The sequence below is a fragment of the Oncorhynchus masou genome, chromosome 11 (assembly GCF_036934945.1).
Source record: "Oncorhynchus masou masou isolate Uvic2021 chromosome 11, UVic_Omas_1.1, whole genome shotgun sequence".
Classification (NCBI taxonomy): Eukaryota; Metazoa; Chordata; class Actinopteri; order Salmoniformes; family Salmonidae; genus Oncorhynchus; species Oncorhynchus masou.
In genome coordinates, this window is record NC_088222.1 from 4,049,488 (window position 1) to 4,065,887 (window position 16,400).

Here is a 16,400-nt window from a genome sequence, read left to right on the forward strand (position 1 = left end):
TATGTATGTATTACATTTACATTTAAGTCATTTAGCAGACGCTCTTATCCAGAGCGACTTACAAGTGGTGAATTCACCTTCTGACATCCAGTGGAACAGCCACTTTACAATAGTGCATCTAAATCATTAAGGGGGGTGAGAAGGATTACTTATCCTATCCCTAAGGTATTCCTTGAAGAGGTGGGTTTCAGGTGTCTCCGGAAGGTGGTGATTGACTCCGCTGTCCTGGCGTCGTGAGGGAGTTTGTTCCACCATTGGGGGCCAGAGCAGCGAACAGTTTTGACTGGGCTGAGCGGGAACTGTACTTCCTCAATGGTAGGGAGGCGAGCAGGCCAGAGGTGGATGAACGCAGTGCCCTTGCTTGGGTGTAGGGCCTGATCAGAGCCTGGAGGTACTGCGGTGCCGTTCCCCTCACAGCTCCGTAGGCAAGCACCATGGTCTTGTAGCGGATGCGACTTCAACTGGAAGCCAGTGGAGAGAGAGCGGAGGAGCGGGGTGACGTGAGAGAACTTGGGAAGGTTGAACACCAGGCGGGCTGCGGCGTTCTGGATGAGTTGTAGGGGTTTAATGGCACAGGCAGGAGCCCAGCCAACAGCGAGTTGCAGTAATCCAGACGGAGATGACAAGTGCCTGGATTAGGACCTGCGCCGCTTCCTGTGTGAGGCAGGCTCGTACTCTGCGGATGTTGTAGAGCATGAACCTACAGGAACGGGCCACCGCCATGATGTTGGTTGAGAACGACAGGGTGTTGTCCAGGATCACGCCAAGGTTCTTAGCGCTCTGGGAGGAGGACACAATGGAGTTGTCAACCGTGATGGCGAGATCATGGAGCAGGCAGTCCTTCCCGGGAGGAAGAGCAGCTCCGTCTTGCCGAGGTTCAGCTTGAGGGTGGTGATCCGTCATCCACACTGATATGTCTGCCAGACATGCAGAGATGCGGTCGCCACCTGGTCATCAGAAGGGGGAAAGGAGAAGATTAATTGTGTGTCGTCTGCATAGCAATGATAGGAGAGACCATGTGAGGTTATGACAGAGCCAAGTGACTTGGTGTATAGCGAGAATAGGAGAGGGCCTAGAACAGAGCCCTGGGGGACACCAGTGGTGAGAGCGCGTGGCGAGGAGACAGATTCTCGCCACGCCACCTGGTAGGAGCGACCTGTCAGGTAGGACGCAATCCAAGCGTGGGCCGCGGAGATGCCCAACTCGGAGAGGGTGGAGAGGGAGGATCTGATGGTTCACAGTATCGAAGGCAGCCGATAGGTCTAGAAGGATGAGAGCAGAGGAGAGAGAGTTAGCTTTAGCAGTGCGGAGGCGCCTCCGTGATACAGAGAAGAGCAGTCTCAGTTGAATGACTAGTCTTGAAACCTGACTGATTTGGATCAGAAGGTCATTCTGAGAGAGATAGCGGGAGAGCTGGCCAAGGACGGCACGTTCAAGAGTTTTGGAGAGAAAAGAAAGAAGGGATACTGGTCTGTAGTTGTTGACATCGGAGGATCGAGTGTAGGTTTTTTCAGAAGGTGCAACTCTCGCTCTCTTGAAGACTGAAGGGACGTAGCCAGCGGTCAGGGATGAGTTGATGAGCGAGGTGAGGTAAGGGAGAAGGTCTCCGGAAATGGTCTGGAGAAGAGAGGAGGATAGGGTCAAGCGGGCAGGTTGTTGGGCGGCCGGCCGTCACAAGCGAGATTTCATCTGGAGAGAGGGAGAAAGAGGTCAGAGCACAGGGTAGGGCAGTGTGAGCAGAACCAGCGGTGTCGTTTGACTTAGCAAACGAGGATCGGATGTCGTCGACCTTCTTTTCAAAATGGTTGACGAAGTCATCTGCAGAGAGGGAGGAGGGGGGAGGGGAGGAGGATTCAGGAGGGAGGAGAAGGTGGCAAAGAGCTTCCTAGGGTTAGAGGCAGATGCTTGGAATTTAGAGTGGTAGAAAGTGGCTTTAGCAGCAGAGACAGAGGAGGAAAATGTAGAGAGGAGGGAGTGAAAGGATGCCAGGTCCGCAGGGAGGCGAGTTTTCCTCCATTTCCGCTCGGCTGCCCGGAGCTCTGTTCTGTGTATGTGTGTGTGTGTGTGTGTGTGTGTGTGTGTGTGTGTGTATATGTATATATGTATATATGTATACATATATGTATATATATATGACATTTGTAATGTCTTTATTGTTTTGAAAGTTCTGTATGTGTAATGTTTACTGTTAATTTTTATTGTTGATTTCACTTTGGTATATTATCTACCTCACTTGCTTTGGCAATGTTAACACATGTTTCCCATGCCAATAAAGCCCCTTGAATTGAATTGAATTGAGAGAGAGAAAGAGAGAGAGAGAGAACAGAGAGTGATATCCAGAGTGATAGAGAAATGAGAGAGATAGATAGTCAGAGAGAAGGAGAGAGATAATCAGAGAGAGAGAGAATCAGAGAGCGAGAGAATCAGAGAGAGAGAGAATCAGAGAGAGAGAGAATCAGAGAGAGATAATCCGACACAGAGAGAGAGACAGATAGAGTCCTGGGGTTTTGTTCACAAACACAAACAGACCCCACACTGCCCCAGAACAGAGAGTGATAACCAGAGTGATAGAGAAATGAGAGAGATAGATAGTCAGAGAGAGGGAGAGAGAGAATCAGAGAGAGAGATAATCAGAGAGAGAGAGAGAATCAGAGAGCGAGAGAATCTGAGAGAGAGAGAGAGACAGATAGAGTCCTGGGGTTCTGTTCACAAACACAAACAGACCCCACACTGCCCCAGGACAGAGAGTGAGAGAGAGACAGGCTGTGTGCCAATAAAACCCCTTGAATTGAATTGAATTGAATTAATACACTGTCTTCTGGCTCAGCGGCGCCGGAGACGTGCTCAGTCTCCTCCTATCACAGCCATTAAATACTGTAACTGTTTTAAAGTCACAATTGACCTCATGGGGCGGCAGGTAGCCTAGTTGTTAGAGCGTTGGTTGCAAGATCGAATCCCCGAGCTGACAAGGTAAAAATGAGTCGTTCTGCCCCTGAACAAGGCCATTGTTCCTAGGCCGTCATTGAAAAAACTGACTTTTAAATAAAGGTAAAATGAATTTAAAAAATGGTGAAGTCCCTCAAGCGGTTTCTTTCCTCTCCGGCAACTGAGTTAGGAAGGATGCCTGTATCTTTGTAGTGACTGGGTCTATTGACACACCATCTAAAGTGTACTTAATAACTTCACCTCAAAGGGATGTTCAATATCTGCTTTTAAAGTTAATTACATGTTTTGCCACAACAAATAAAATTATTTAAATTATTATTTAAATACTTATTAAGAGACATTTCTGCTTTTTATTTTTTATTTCATTCGTCAAAATTGTGAAAAACATAATTCCACTTTGACATTATTGGGTACTGTACTGTATGTTGGCCAATAATCATTTGCATTTTAATCCATTTTAAAATTCATGCTGTAACACAACAACATGTGGAAACAACCAAAGGGGTGAGAATACTTCCTGAAGGCACATATTTCATTCAGATGGTTTTTCAGCCTGGAAAAGTCTGGTTCTCTCTCTCCCTCTCCCTCTCCCTCTCCCTCTCTTTCTCTTTCTTTCTCTCTCTCTCTGTCTCTCTCTCTCTCCCCCTCTCTCTCTCCCCCTCTCTCTCTCTCTCCCCCTCTCTGTCTCTCTCTCTCTCTCTCTCTCTCTCTCAAGTCCTCCAAGACTGCTGAGGAAAGCAAGACTTTCACCACATCAGTATGTGTCACTTCCTCTTTCCCTAGAATTACTTTTGCTGACCAGTCATGTTTGTGTTGAGACAGAAAGAGAGCTGGCTTGGGGGTTTAGGGTTTCTTCAGGCACTACAATTTGGTGTTTATCTCTGATTTTCACTTCCACCCATTCTAACCCTAACTTATCATTGTTTAAGTTTAGAACAAAGAACAAAAGATATACCAGTGCCTTGTGAAAGTATTCAGACCCCTTGGATTTCTTATTGTTTTATTGTGCTACAAAGTGGGTTTAAAATGTATATAATTGTCAGTTTTTGTTAACAGTATACACAAAATACTCTCAAAGTGGAAGATTTTTTTTTTTCTTTTCCAATTTAAAGATTCATAAAAAATGTAATAACTCAAATATAAGCATAAGCATTTAGCACCTTTGTTTAGGCAAGCCTAAATTAGTTCAGGAGGAAAATGTAACTTAACAAATCACATAAGTTATAAAAATCTAATAATATTTGATTTGTCACATGCGCCAAATACAACAGTGAAATGCTGACTGACAAGCCCTTAACCAACGATGGCATATATACATATATACTATATACAGGGTGTACCGGTACAGAGTCAATGTGGAGGCTATATACAGGGTATTACGGTACAGAGTCAATGTGGAGGCTATATACAGGGTGTTACGGTACAGAGTCAATGTGGAGGCTATATAAAGGGTATTACGGTACAGAGTCAATGTGGAGGCTATATACAGGGTATTACGGTACAGAGTCAATTTTTTAAAATTTATTTTATTTCACCTTTATTTAACCAGGTAGGCTAGTTGAGAACAAGTTCTCATTTGCAACTGCGACCTGGCCAAGATAAAGCATAGCAGTGTGAACAGACAACACAGAGTTACATGGAGTAAACAATTAACAAGTCAATAACACAATAGAAAAAAAGTCTATATACATTGTGTGCAAAAGGCATGAGGAGTAGGCGAATAATTACAATATTGCAGATTAACACTGGATTGATAAATGATCAGATGGTCATGTACAGGTAGAGATACTGGTGTGCAAAAGAGCAGAAAAGTAAATAAATAAAAACAGTATGGGGATGAGGTAGGTGAAAATGGGTGGGCTATTTACCAATAGACTATGTACAGCTGCAGCGATCAATTAGCTGCTCAGATAGCTGATGTTTGAAGTTGGTGAGGGAGATAAAAGTCTCCAACTTCAGGGATTTTTGCAATTCGTTCCAGTCACAGGCAGCAGAGTAACGGTAGGGGCCCGTCCCAAATGGCACCCTATTCCCTAAAGCCAACACCAAATGAGGTGTTGGCTTTAGGGATGAATGTGGTACAGAGTCAATGTGGAGGCTATATACAGGGTGTTACGGTACAGAGTCAATCTGGAGGCTATATACAGGTGGTACCAGTACATAGTCAATATGGAGGATATATACTGCGGGTACCGGTACAGAGTCAATGTGGAGGCTATATACAGGGGGTACCGGTACAGAGTCAATGTGGAGGCTATATACAGGGGGTACCGGTACAGAGTCAATGTGGAGGCTATATACAGGGGGTACCGGTACAGAGTCAATGTGGAGGCTATATACAGGGGGTACCAGTACATAGTCAATATGGAGGTTATATACAGGGTACGGTACAGAGTCAATGTGGAGGCTATATACAGGGGTACCGGTACAGAGTCAATGTGGAGGCTATATACAGGGGGTACGGTACAGAGTCAATGTGGAGGCTATATAAAGGGGTTACCGGTACAGAGTCAATGTGGAGGCTATATACAGGGGGTACCGGTACAGAGTCAATGTGGAGGCTATATACAGGGGGTACCAGTACAGAGTCAATGTGGAGGCTATATAAAGGGTATTACGGTACAGAGTCAATGTGGAGACTGTACAGGGTATTACGGTACAGAGTCAATGTGGAGGCTATATACAGGGTATTACGGTACAGAGTCAATGTGGAGGCTATATACAGGGTATTACGGTACAGAGTCAATGTGGAGACTATATACAGGGTATTACGGTACAGAGTCATTGTGGAGTCTATATACAGGGTATTACGGTACAGAGTCAATGTGGAGGCTATATAAAGGGTATTACGGTACAGAGTCAATGTGGAGACTGTATACAGGGTATTACGGTACAGAGTCTATATACTGGGGGCACCGGTGAGTTGAGGTAATTGAGGTAATATGTAGGTAAAGTGACTATGCATGGATAATAAACAGTAATACTGCCACAACATCAAAATAACATAGCACTGGCAGAGGGGAGAGGGGGGGGGGTGAAATTGTGCCCCTTGTGTGCCTCCCGGTAATACCATAAATCCCAGGATGGCACAGGTATGGTATGAAGGTACGGCCATCTTAAATATTGTACAATCCAGGTGTGCATAGCTCTTATAATACTTAGGCAGCAGCAATATTTAAAGTTTGACATTTTTATCCATCTTTTATTTTTAATTTTTAAACAACATACTTTTTGCAAGGCACTGTTACATGTTATTTTTTTTATTGGAGATGAAAACAGATATTAAATTATGATTAAAACTATGATTTAATTATGAAGACTAGATTGCAATGATGAGTATAGTGAATGGCTCCAAGGCTTTCGTTGTGTCAGTCTCAGTGAGATCTGATGCAGAGGATGTTATGAACCACAACCATTCTGGCAGTCTGGCCTCTCTGTGGTCTGGCCTCTCTCTCTGCAGCAGTCTGGCCTCTCTCTGTAGCAGTCTGTCCTCTCTCTGTAGCAGTCTGGCCTCTCTCTGTAGCAGTCTGGTCTCTCTGTAGCTCTGTCTCTCTGTAGCAGTCTGGCCTCTCTCTGCAGCAGTCTGGCCTCTCTGCAGCAGTCTGGCCTCTCTCTGCAGCAGGCTGCTCACATCTCTGACGTGTTTGCTCTATCAGGCTGTTCTATAGGAGAGGGACTGTGTTTTATATTTAGTCTGGTGTGTTTCTGCTCTGCCAGATTGTCCTGAAGAAGAGGGATAACATCCAGGCTGAATACGAGGCGAAACTGGAAGCTGCTGCCTTCCGGAAAGAGGAAAGAGCATCATGCACAGTGAGTCTACTGGACTATTACCTGGTCTCAGATCTGTTTGGTTTTACCAACTCTCCTGGACTATTACCTGGTCTCATATCTGTTTGGTTTTACCAACTCTTCTGAACTATTACCTGGTCTCAGATCTGTTTGGTTTTACCAACTCTACTGGACTATTACCTGGTCTCAGATCTGTTTGGTTTTACCAACTCTCCTGGACTATTACCTGGTCTCAGATCTGTTTGGTTTTACCAACTCTCCTGGACTATTTCCTGGTCTCAGATCTGTTTGGTTTTACCAACTCTTCTGGACTATTACCTGGTCTTAGATCTGTTTGGTTTTACCAACTCTCCTGGACTATTTCCTGGTCTCAGATCTGTTTGGTTTTACCAACTCTTCTGGACTATTACCTGGTCTTAGATCTGTTTGGTTTTACCAACTCTCCTGGACTATTTCCTGGTCTCAGATCTGTTTGGTTTTACCAACTCTACTGAACTCTAACCTAGCCTGGTCTTTTTTTTTCGAACTCCTATGGTAATTTCCTAGCCTGGTCTCAGATATTTTTGTGCTGTCTATATGGTCATTACCTAGCTTTAACTATGTACTTACAATTTGATTTGATTTACTTACAATTCTGTATACTGTCAATGCTAATGCGAACGAGCTATGTTTTTCCCTAACTATTCATTTGGACTATTTTTGCGTAATGCTATGCTCATTGTAACATGTTCAGAGCATAGCCATATGCCCTCCAGTGCCTTGCTTAGTTCTGTTTCCTGTCCCCTCCCTACAGCAGGTGTTTAGTTCTGTCCCCTCCCTACAGCAGGTGCTTAGTTCTGTCCCCTCCCTACAGCAGGTGTTTAGTTCTGTTCCTCTCCCCTTTCTACAGCAGGTGTTTAGTTCTCTCCCCTCCTTACAGCAGGTGTTTAGTTCTGTTTCCTGTCCCCTCCCTACAGCGGGTGTTTAGTTCTGTCCCCTCCCTACAGCAGGTGCTTAGTTCTGTCCCCTCCCTACAGCAGGTTCTTAGTTCTGTCCCCTCCCTACAGCAGGTGCTTAGTTCTGTCCCCTCCCCACAGCAGGTTCTTAGTTCTGTCCCCTCCCTACAGCAGGTGCTTAGATCTGTCCCCTCCCTACAGCAGGTATTTAGTTCTGTTTCCTGTCCCCTCCCTACAGCAGGTGTTTAGTTCTGTTTCCTGTCCCCTCCCTACAGCAGGTGTTTAGTTCTGTTTCCTGTCCCCTCCCTACAGCAGGTATTTAGTTCTGTTTCCTGTCCCCTCCCTACAGCAGGTGCTCAGTTCTGTCCCTTCCCTACAGCAGGTGCTTAGTTCTGTCCCCACCCTACAGCAGGTGTTTAGTTCTGTTTCCTGTCCCCTCCCCACAGCAGGTGTTTAGTTCTGTTTCCTCTCCCCTCCCTACAGCAGGTGCTTAGTTCTGTCCCCTCCCTACAGCAGGTGTTTTGTTCTGTTTCCTGTCCCCTCCCTACAGCAGGTGCTTAGTTCTGTTTCCTGTCCCCTCCCTACAGCAGGTGTTTAGTTCTGTTTCCTGTCCCCTCCCTACAGCAGGTGCTTAGTTCTGTTTCCTGTCCCCTCCCTACAGCAGGTGTTTAGTTCTGTTTCCTGTCCCCTCCCTACAGCAGGTGCTCAGTTCTGTCCCCTCCCTACAGCAGGTGCTTAGTTCTGTTTCCTGTCCCCTCCCTACAGCAGGTGTTTAGTTCTGTTTCCTGTCCCCTCCCTACAGCAGGTGCTTAGTTCTGTTTCCTGTCCCCTCCCTACAGCAGGTGTTTAGTTCTGTTTCCTGTCCCCTCCCTACAGCAGGTGTTTAGTTCTGTTTCCCTTCCCCTCACTACAGCAGGTGTTTAGTTCTGTTTCCCTTCCCCTCACTACAGCAGGTGTTTAGTTCTGTTTCCCTTCCCCTCACTACAGCAGGTGTTTAGTTCTGTTTCCCTTCCCCTCACTACAGCAGGTGCCTACAGACGTGGAGAAGTGCCATGACAGAGTGGAGTGTTGCAATGCTGACCTGAAGTCAGACTGGGACCGCTGGCAGAACAACAAGAGACAAGACTTCAGACAGTTACTCACTGGCATGGCAGACCACAACATCCAGTACTATGAGAAGGTAAGAGGGGAGACTACCTACTGACCCAGCCCTTATCTCGACCCTGACCTGGTAAATGGTTTGTCGTGGTTTTCTTGGTGTAACCCAGGTGATCATAGTTCAACTAGAATAAAATGGTCTCAGCTCTGATTTCTCCTCTAGTTCCTCCTGTAGAACCTCTTGTTCCTCCTGTAGTACCTCTACTTCCTCCTGTAGAACCTATAGTTCTTCCTGTAGAACCTCTAGATCCTCCTGTAGAACCTCTAGATCCTCCTGTAGAACCTCTAGATCCTCCTGTAGAACCTCTAGATCCTCCTGTAGAACCTCTAGATCCTCCTGTAGAAACTCCTGTAATACCTCTAGTCCCTCTTTTACCCGTAGTTCCTCTAGTCTCTCTAGTACCTCTACTTCCTCCTGTAGAACCTCTAGTTCCTCTTTTACCCGTAGTTCCTCTAGTCTCTGTAGTACCTCTACTTCCTCCTGTAGAACCTCTAGTTCCTCCTATAGAACCTCTACTTCCTCCTGTAGAACCTATAGATCCTCCTGTTGAACCTCTACTTCCTCCTGTAGAACCTCTAGATCCTCCTGTAGAACCTCTAGATCCTCCTGTAGAACCAATAGATCCTCCTGTAGTACCTCTAGATCCTCCTGTAGAACCTCTAGATCCTCCTGTAGAACCTATAGATCCTCCTGTAGAACCTACAGATCCTCCTGTAGAACCTACAGATCCTCCTGTAGAACCTATAGATCCTCCTGTAGTACCTCTAGATCCTCCTGTAGAACCTCTAGATCGTCCGGTTATTTCAGCCACACCCATTGCTGACAGGTGTATAAAATCGACCACACAGCAGTGCAATCTCCATAGACAAACATTGGCAGTAGAATGGTAGACTGAAGAGCTCTGTGACGTTCAACGTGGCACCGTAGGGTGTCACCTTTCCATCAAGACCTGTTAGAGCTTCCCCCGTCAACTATAAGTGCTGTTATTGTGACGTCTAGGAGTAACAATGGCTCAGCTGCGAAGTAGTAGGCCACACAAGCTCACAGAATGGGACCGGTGAGTGCTGAAGCTTGTGCCAGGGTGTTCTCTGTTTACTGAGTCCTCCAGATCAGAGGCAGTAGGGATGACCAGGGATGTTCTCTGTTTAGTGAATCCTCCAGATCAGAGGCAGTAGGGATGACCAGGGATGTTCTCTGTTTAGGATCAGAGGCAGTAGGGATGACCAGGGATGTTCTCTGTTTAGTGAGTCCTCCAGATCAGAGGCAGGAGGGTTGCCCAGGGTCTCTGTTTAGAGTCCTCCAGATCAGAGGCAGTAGGGATGACCAGGGATGTTCTCTGTTTAGTGAGTCCTCAGATCAGAGGCAGTAGGGATGACCAGGGATGTTCTCTGTTTAGTGAGTCTTCCAGATCAGAGACAGTAGAGATGACTAAGTGCTCTCTTCATAAGTATGTGAATTTAACCATTTTCATGTCCTGCATTCATTCAGAATGTACTTTCTGTTGTCAGGGATGTACTTTCTGTTGTCTCTCTATCTCTCTCCCTCTGTCGTCTCTCTCTCTCTCTCCCTCTGTCGTCTCTCTCTCCCCCTCTGTCGTCTTTCTCTCTCCCTCTGTCGTCTCCCCTCTGTCGTCTCCCTCTGTCGTCTCTCTCTCCTCCCTCTGTCGTCTCTCTCTCTGTCGTCCTCTCCCCCCTCTGTCGTCTCTCTCTCCCCCCTCTGTCGTCTCTCTCTCCCCTCTGTCGTCTCTCTCTCCCCCTCTTTCGTCTCTCTCTCTCCCTCTGTCGTCTCTCTCTCTCCCCCTCTGTCGTCTCTCTCTCCCCCTCTGTCGTCTCTCTCTCCCCCTCTGTCGTCTCTCTCTCCCCCTCTGTCGTCTCCCTCTCTCCCTCTGTCGTCTCCCTCTGTCGTCTCTCTCTCCCCCTCTGTCGTCTCTCTCTCCCCCTCTGTCGTCTCTCGCTCTCCCTCTGTCGTCTCCCTCTCTCTCTCCTTCTGTCGTCTCTCTCTCTCTCTCTCTCTCCTTTTCTCCCTCCTCTCTCTGTCGTCTCCCTCCTCTCTCTCTCTCCCTCTCTCATGTCCTCCTCTCTCTCCAACTCATGTCCCCCTCCCTGTTTCTCCCCTCTCGCTCAGTTGTCTCCCTCCCTCCCCCCTCTCCCCCCTCTTTCTCTCTCTTCCCCCTCTCAACCTCTTTCTCTCTCCCTCATGTCTTCCTCTCTCCTCCTCTCTCCCTGTAACTCATGTTTTCCTCTCTCCCTCCAACTCATGTCCTCCTCTCTCCCTCTAACTCATGTCCCCCTCTCTCCCTCCTCTCTCCCTTCTTCTCATGTCCTCCTCTCTCATGTCCTCCTCTCTCCCTCTAACTCATGTCCTCCTCTCTCCCTCTAACTCATGTCCTCCTCTCTCCCTCTAACTCATGTCCTCCTCTCTCCCTCTGACTCATGTCCTCCTCTGTCCCTCTGAACTCATGTCCTCCTCTCTCCCTCTAACTCATGTCCTCCTCTCTCCTCATGTCCCTCCTCTCTCCTCTGACTCATGTCCTCCTCTCTCCCTCTGACTCATGTCCTCCTCTCTCCCTCTGACTCATGTCCTCCTCTCTCCCTCTCTCCCTCTAACTCATGTCCTCCTCCTGTCTCATGTCCTCCTCTCTCCCTCTGACTCATGTCCTCCTCTCTCCCTCTAACTCATGTCCTCCTCTCTCCCTCTGACTCATGTCCTCCTCTCTCCCTCTAACTCATGTCCTCCTCTCTCCCTCTGACTCATGTCCTCCTCTCTCCCTCTGACTCATGTCCTCCTCTCTCCCTCTGACTCATGTCCTCCTCTCTCCCTCTGACTCATGTCCTCCTCTCTCCTCTGTCCTCCTCTCCCCTCTGACTCATGTCCTCCTCTCCCCTCTAACTCATGTCCCTCCTCTCTCCCTCTAATGTCTCATGTCCTCCTCTCTCCCTCTAACTCATGTCCTCCTCTCTCCCTCCCTAACTGTCCTCCTCTCTCCCTCTCCCTCTCTCTCTCCCTCCTCTCTCCCTCTAACTCATGTCCTCCTCTCTGACTCATGTCCTCCTCTCTCCCTCTAACTCATGTCCTCCTCTCTCTGACTCATGTCCTCCTCTCTCTAACTCATGTCCTCCTCTCTCCCTCTAACTCATGTCCTCCTCTCTCCCTCTACTCATGTCCTCCTCTCTCCTCTGACTCATGTCCTCCCTCTCCCTCTAACTCATGTCCTCCTCTCTCCCTCTAACTCATGTCCTCCTCTCTCCCTCTCATGTCCTCCTCTCTCCCTCTAACTCATGCCTCCTCTCTCTCTCATTCCACTATTACCTCTGACAAGCCTCCTCTCTCCCAGAAACTCATGTCCTCCTCCTCCCTCTAACTCATGTCCTCCTCTCATCCCTCTGACTCATGTCCTCCTCTCTCCCTCTGAGTCATGTCCTCCTCTCGATGTCCTCCTCTCTCCCTCTAATGTCCTCCTCTCTCCCTCTAAATGTCCTTCTGGGTCTACAGACAGAAATCCTTTTCAGTTTTGGTGTTCCTTTTTCATGTGTTCCTCCTCCCTCCCAGTCCGTCTCTCCCATCTCTCTCTCATGTCCTCCTCTCTCTCCCATTCTGTCCTCCAACTCTCTCTCCCTCACTAGAAACCAAACGTGGATGTCCTGACTCTCTCTGTCTGTCTAATGTCCTCCATTCTCATGTTCTCTCTCTGTCCTCCTCTCTCTCCCTCTCTCTCTCAGTCCTTGGCTGAATTCTCTCATGTCCTCCTTCTCTCTGTCCTGGAGAAAGTCCTCCTCTCTTCTCCCCTCTCTCTCTCTCATGTCCTCTCTCTCTCTCCTCTGTCTCCTCTCATGTCCTCCTCTGACTGGTCTCTGTCAGGCTGTCCTTCTCTGTCCCTCTAATTCTTCTATGTCCTCCTCTGAGCTCCCCTCTCCCTCTATGTTCCTCTTCCCAATCATGTCCTTTCTGTTCTATAACTCATGTCCTCCTCTCCCTTGATGGTCCTCCTCTCCTCCCTCTCTCTCATGTCCCTCTCCCCTCTCTTCATGTCCTCCTGATCCCTCTCTGATCATGTCCTAAAGTCTCTGATCTCTCATGTCCTCCAGCAGCATCATGTCCTCCTCTGTCCTGTTCTCCAGATTCTTGATGTCCTCCTAAGAATCCATGTCCTCCTCTCTCCCTCTCAATAAGTCCCTTCCTCTCTCCCTGGCTCTCTCATGTCCTCCTTCTGTTTTCATGTCCTCCTCTCTCCCTCTCTCTCTGGTCCTCTCTCCCTCTCTCTCATGTCCTCCTCTCCCTCTCTCTCTCATGTCCTCCTCTCATGTCCTCCTCTCTCCCTCTCTTATGTCCTCCTCTCATGTCCTCCTCTCTCCCTCTCTCTCTGTCCTTCCTGTTCCCAGTGCCTTGCAGCGTGGGAGTCTGTCATTCCACTATACGGGACAAGCAGCCACAGGAGACAGAAACAGAGGAAGACTGAGAGCCTGCCACTCTTCCTCCTGGACATTCAAACACTTCTCTACCTGAGTTACCGGTGTTTGGACACTCAAAGGGGAAATTGCCAGAAATGAGCCTTTGGGTCTACAGACAGAAATCTTTTCAGTCCTGTGTTTTTTTTGTATTTGTGAAACCCAGTCCGTCTCACGTCCCATCTTGCCTCCTGGAACCCAGAAGAGCAGAGTGGATGGATGAGATCGTGTCTGTCTGGAAGGCCCATTTTGTTCCTTGTTGCACACCAAACTAGCTTCCTCGTATTCACTAGAAACCAAACGGGGGGGTGGAGAAAGAAACCAGGAGGGACTACTTGAACTTGTCCACTAATGAATGTGACTCTGACACCACAGACAGGCTGAATTCCTGTTGTAATTTTCAGTCTGTTGAGAAATGTTTATTGCCAATGATCCTTTTTTCCCCAACGATGCTGATCTTTGATGGTCTCTGATGGTCTTCGATGTAGCCTAAGGTCTCTGATGGTCTCTGATGCAGCCTAAAGTCTCTGATGAGTGAAGCAGCAGCATCATTGTGTTTCTGTCTGTTTACAGATTGTTGAAGAGCACTAACCGATCAGCTGTCCTCCCGTGCAGAGCAGCAATCCTCTGGCCAAACATATAGAGGAACCTTACTGTTAAACATACCGACTGACTTCTCCTGGTTGATGGTCTTGCACACCAGGGCGTGTTCACTGGTATAGCAAGCAGGCTGAAATGGGAGACAATAACCTCCTTATCCAATAAGAAACGGTTCCTTTCTGTTGCAAAATGTTTTCTCCTAATGAATACACACCTAGTCTCTCTGTTACAAAGAAACATGAACCGCCTGATCACCAAGATTTGGTTCTGGGTTCCCAGACACTTCACTTCCTCCTCTCACCAGACACTTCCTCCTGTTCCTCCTGTTCCCAGACACTTCCTCCTGTTCCCAGACACTTCCTCCTGTTCCCAGACACTTCCTCCTGTTCCTCCTGTTCCCAGACACTTCCTCCTGTTCCCAGACACTTCCTCCTGTTCCCAGACACTTCCTCCCGTTCCCAGTCACTTCCTCCTGTTCCCAGTCACTTCCTCCTGTTCCCAGACACTTCCTCCTGTTCCCAGACACTTCCTCCTGTTCCCAGACACTTCCTCCTGTTCCCAGACACTTCCTCCTGTTCCCAGACACTTCCTCCTGTTCCCAGACACTTCCTCCTGTTCCCAGACACTTCCTCCTGTTCCCAGACACTTCCTCCTGTTCCCAGACACTTCCTCCTGTTCCCAGACACTTCCTCCTGTTCCCAGACACTTCCTCCCGTTCCCAGACACTTCCTCCTGTTCCCAGACACTTCCTCCCGTTCCCAGACACTTCCCTCCCGTTCCCAGACACTTCCTCCCGTTCCCAGACACTTCCTCCCGTTCCCAGACACTTCCTCCCGTTCCCAGACACTTCCTCCTGTTCCCAGACACTTCCTCCTGTTCCCAGACACTTCCTCCCGTTCCCAGACACTTCCTCCCGTGCCCAGACACTTCCTCCCGTTCCCAGACACTTCCTCCCGTTCCCAGACACTTCCTCCTGTTCCCAGACACTTCCTCCCGTTCCCAGACACTTCCTCCCGTTCCCAGACACTTCCTCCCGTTCCCAGACACTTCCTCCTGTTCCCCAGACACTTCCTCCTGTTCCCAGACACTTCCTCCTGTTCCTCCTGTTCCCAGACACTTCCTCCCGTTCCCAGACACTTCCTCCTGTTCCCAGACACTTCCTCCCGTTCCCAGACACTTCCTCCTGTTCCTCCTTCCTCCCGTTCCCAGACACTTCCTCCTGTTCCCAGACACTTCCTCCTGTTCCTTCCTCCTGTTCCCAGACACTTCCTCCCGTTCCCAGACACTTCCTCCTGTTCCCAGACACTTCCTCCCGTTCCCAGACACTTCCTCCCGTTCCCAGACACTTCCTCCCGTTCCCAGACACTTCCTCCCGTTCCCAGACACTTCCTCCCGTTCCCAGACACTTCCTCCTGTTCCCAGACACTTCCTCCCGTTCCCAGACACTTCCTCCCGTTCCCAGACACTTCCTCCCGTTCCCAGACACTTCCTCCCGTGCCCAGACACTTCCTCCCGTTCCCAGACACTTCCTCCCGTCCTCCCAGACACTTCCTCCGTTCCCAGTCACTTCCTCCCGTGCCCAGACACTTCCTCCCGTTCCCCAGACACTTCCTCCCTTCCCAGACACTTCCTCCCGTTCCCAGACACTTCCTCCCGTTCCCAGACACTTCCTCCTGTTCCCAGACACTTCCTCCGTTCCCAGACACTTCCTCCCGTTCCCAGACACTTCCTCCCGTTCCCAGACACTTCCTCCCGTTCCCAGACACTTCCTCCCGTTCCCAGACACTTCCTCCTGTTCCCAGTTCACTTCCTCCCGTTCCCAGACACTTCCTCCCTGTTCCCAGACACTTCCTCCCGTTCCCAGACACTTCCTCCTGTTCCCAGTTCCCAGACACTTCCTCCTGTTCCCAGACACTTCCTCCTGTTCCTTCCTCCTGTTCCCAGACACTTCCTCCTGTTCCCAGACACTTCCTCCTGTTCCCAGACACTTCCTCCTGTTCCCAGACACTTCCTCCTGTTCCCAGACACTTCCTCCTGTTCCCAGACACTTCCTCCTGTTCCCAGACACTTCCTCCTGTTCCCAGACACTTCCTCCTGTTCCCAGACACTTCCTCCTCCCGTTCCCAGACACTTCCTCCTGTTCCCAGACACTTCCTCCTGTTCCCAGACACTTCCTCCTGTTCCCAGACACTTCCTCCTGTTCCCAGACACTTCCTCCCGTTCCCAGACACTTCCTCCTGTTCCCAGACACTTCCTCCTGTTCCCAGACACTTCCTCCTGTTCCCAGACACTTCCTCCTGTTCCCAGACACTTCCTCCTGTTCCCAGACACTTCCTCCCGTTCCCAGACACTTCCTCCTGTTCCTCAGACACTTCCTCCCGTTCCCAGACACTTCCTCCTGTTCCCAGACACTTCCTCCTTCCCAGTTCCTCAGACACTTCCTCCTGTTCCCAGACACTTCCTCCTGTTCCCAGACACTTCCTCCTGTTCCCAGACACTTCCTCCTGTTCCCAGACACTTCCTCCC

The 16,400-nt window shown here is 49.0% G+C and overlaps 1 long non-coding RNA gene across 1 annotated transcript; it reads left to right on the plus strand.

Moving 5' to 3' along the window:
* Positions 1-6,628: 6,628 nt before the first annotated feature.
* On the plus strand, positions 6,629-13,239 carry LOC135547895 (uncharacterized). The gene is made up of 3 exons (XR_010456746.1): positions 6,629-6,756; positions 8,695-8,850; positions 13,209-13,239. It is a non-coding gene; the product is annotated as an uncharacterized LOC135547895 (long non-coding RNA).
* Positions 13,240-16,400: the final 3,161 nt, after the last annotated feature.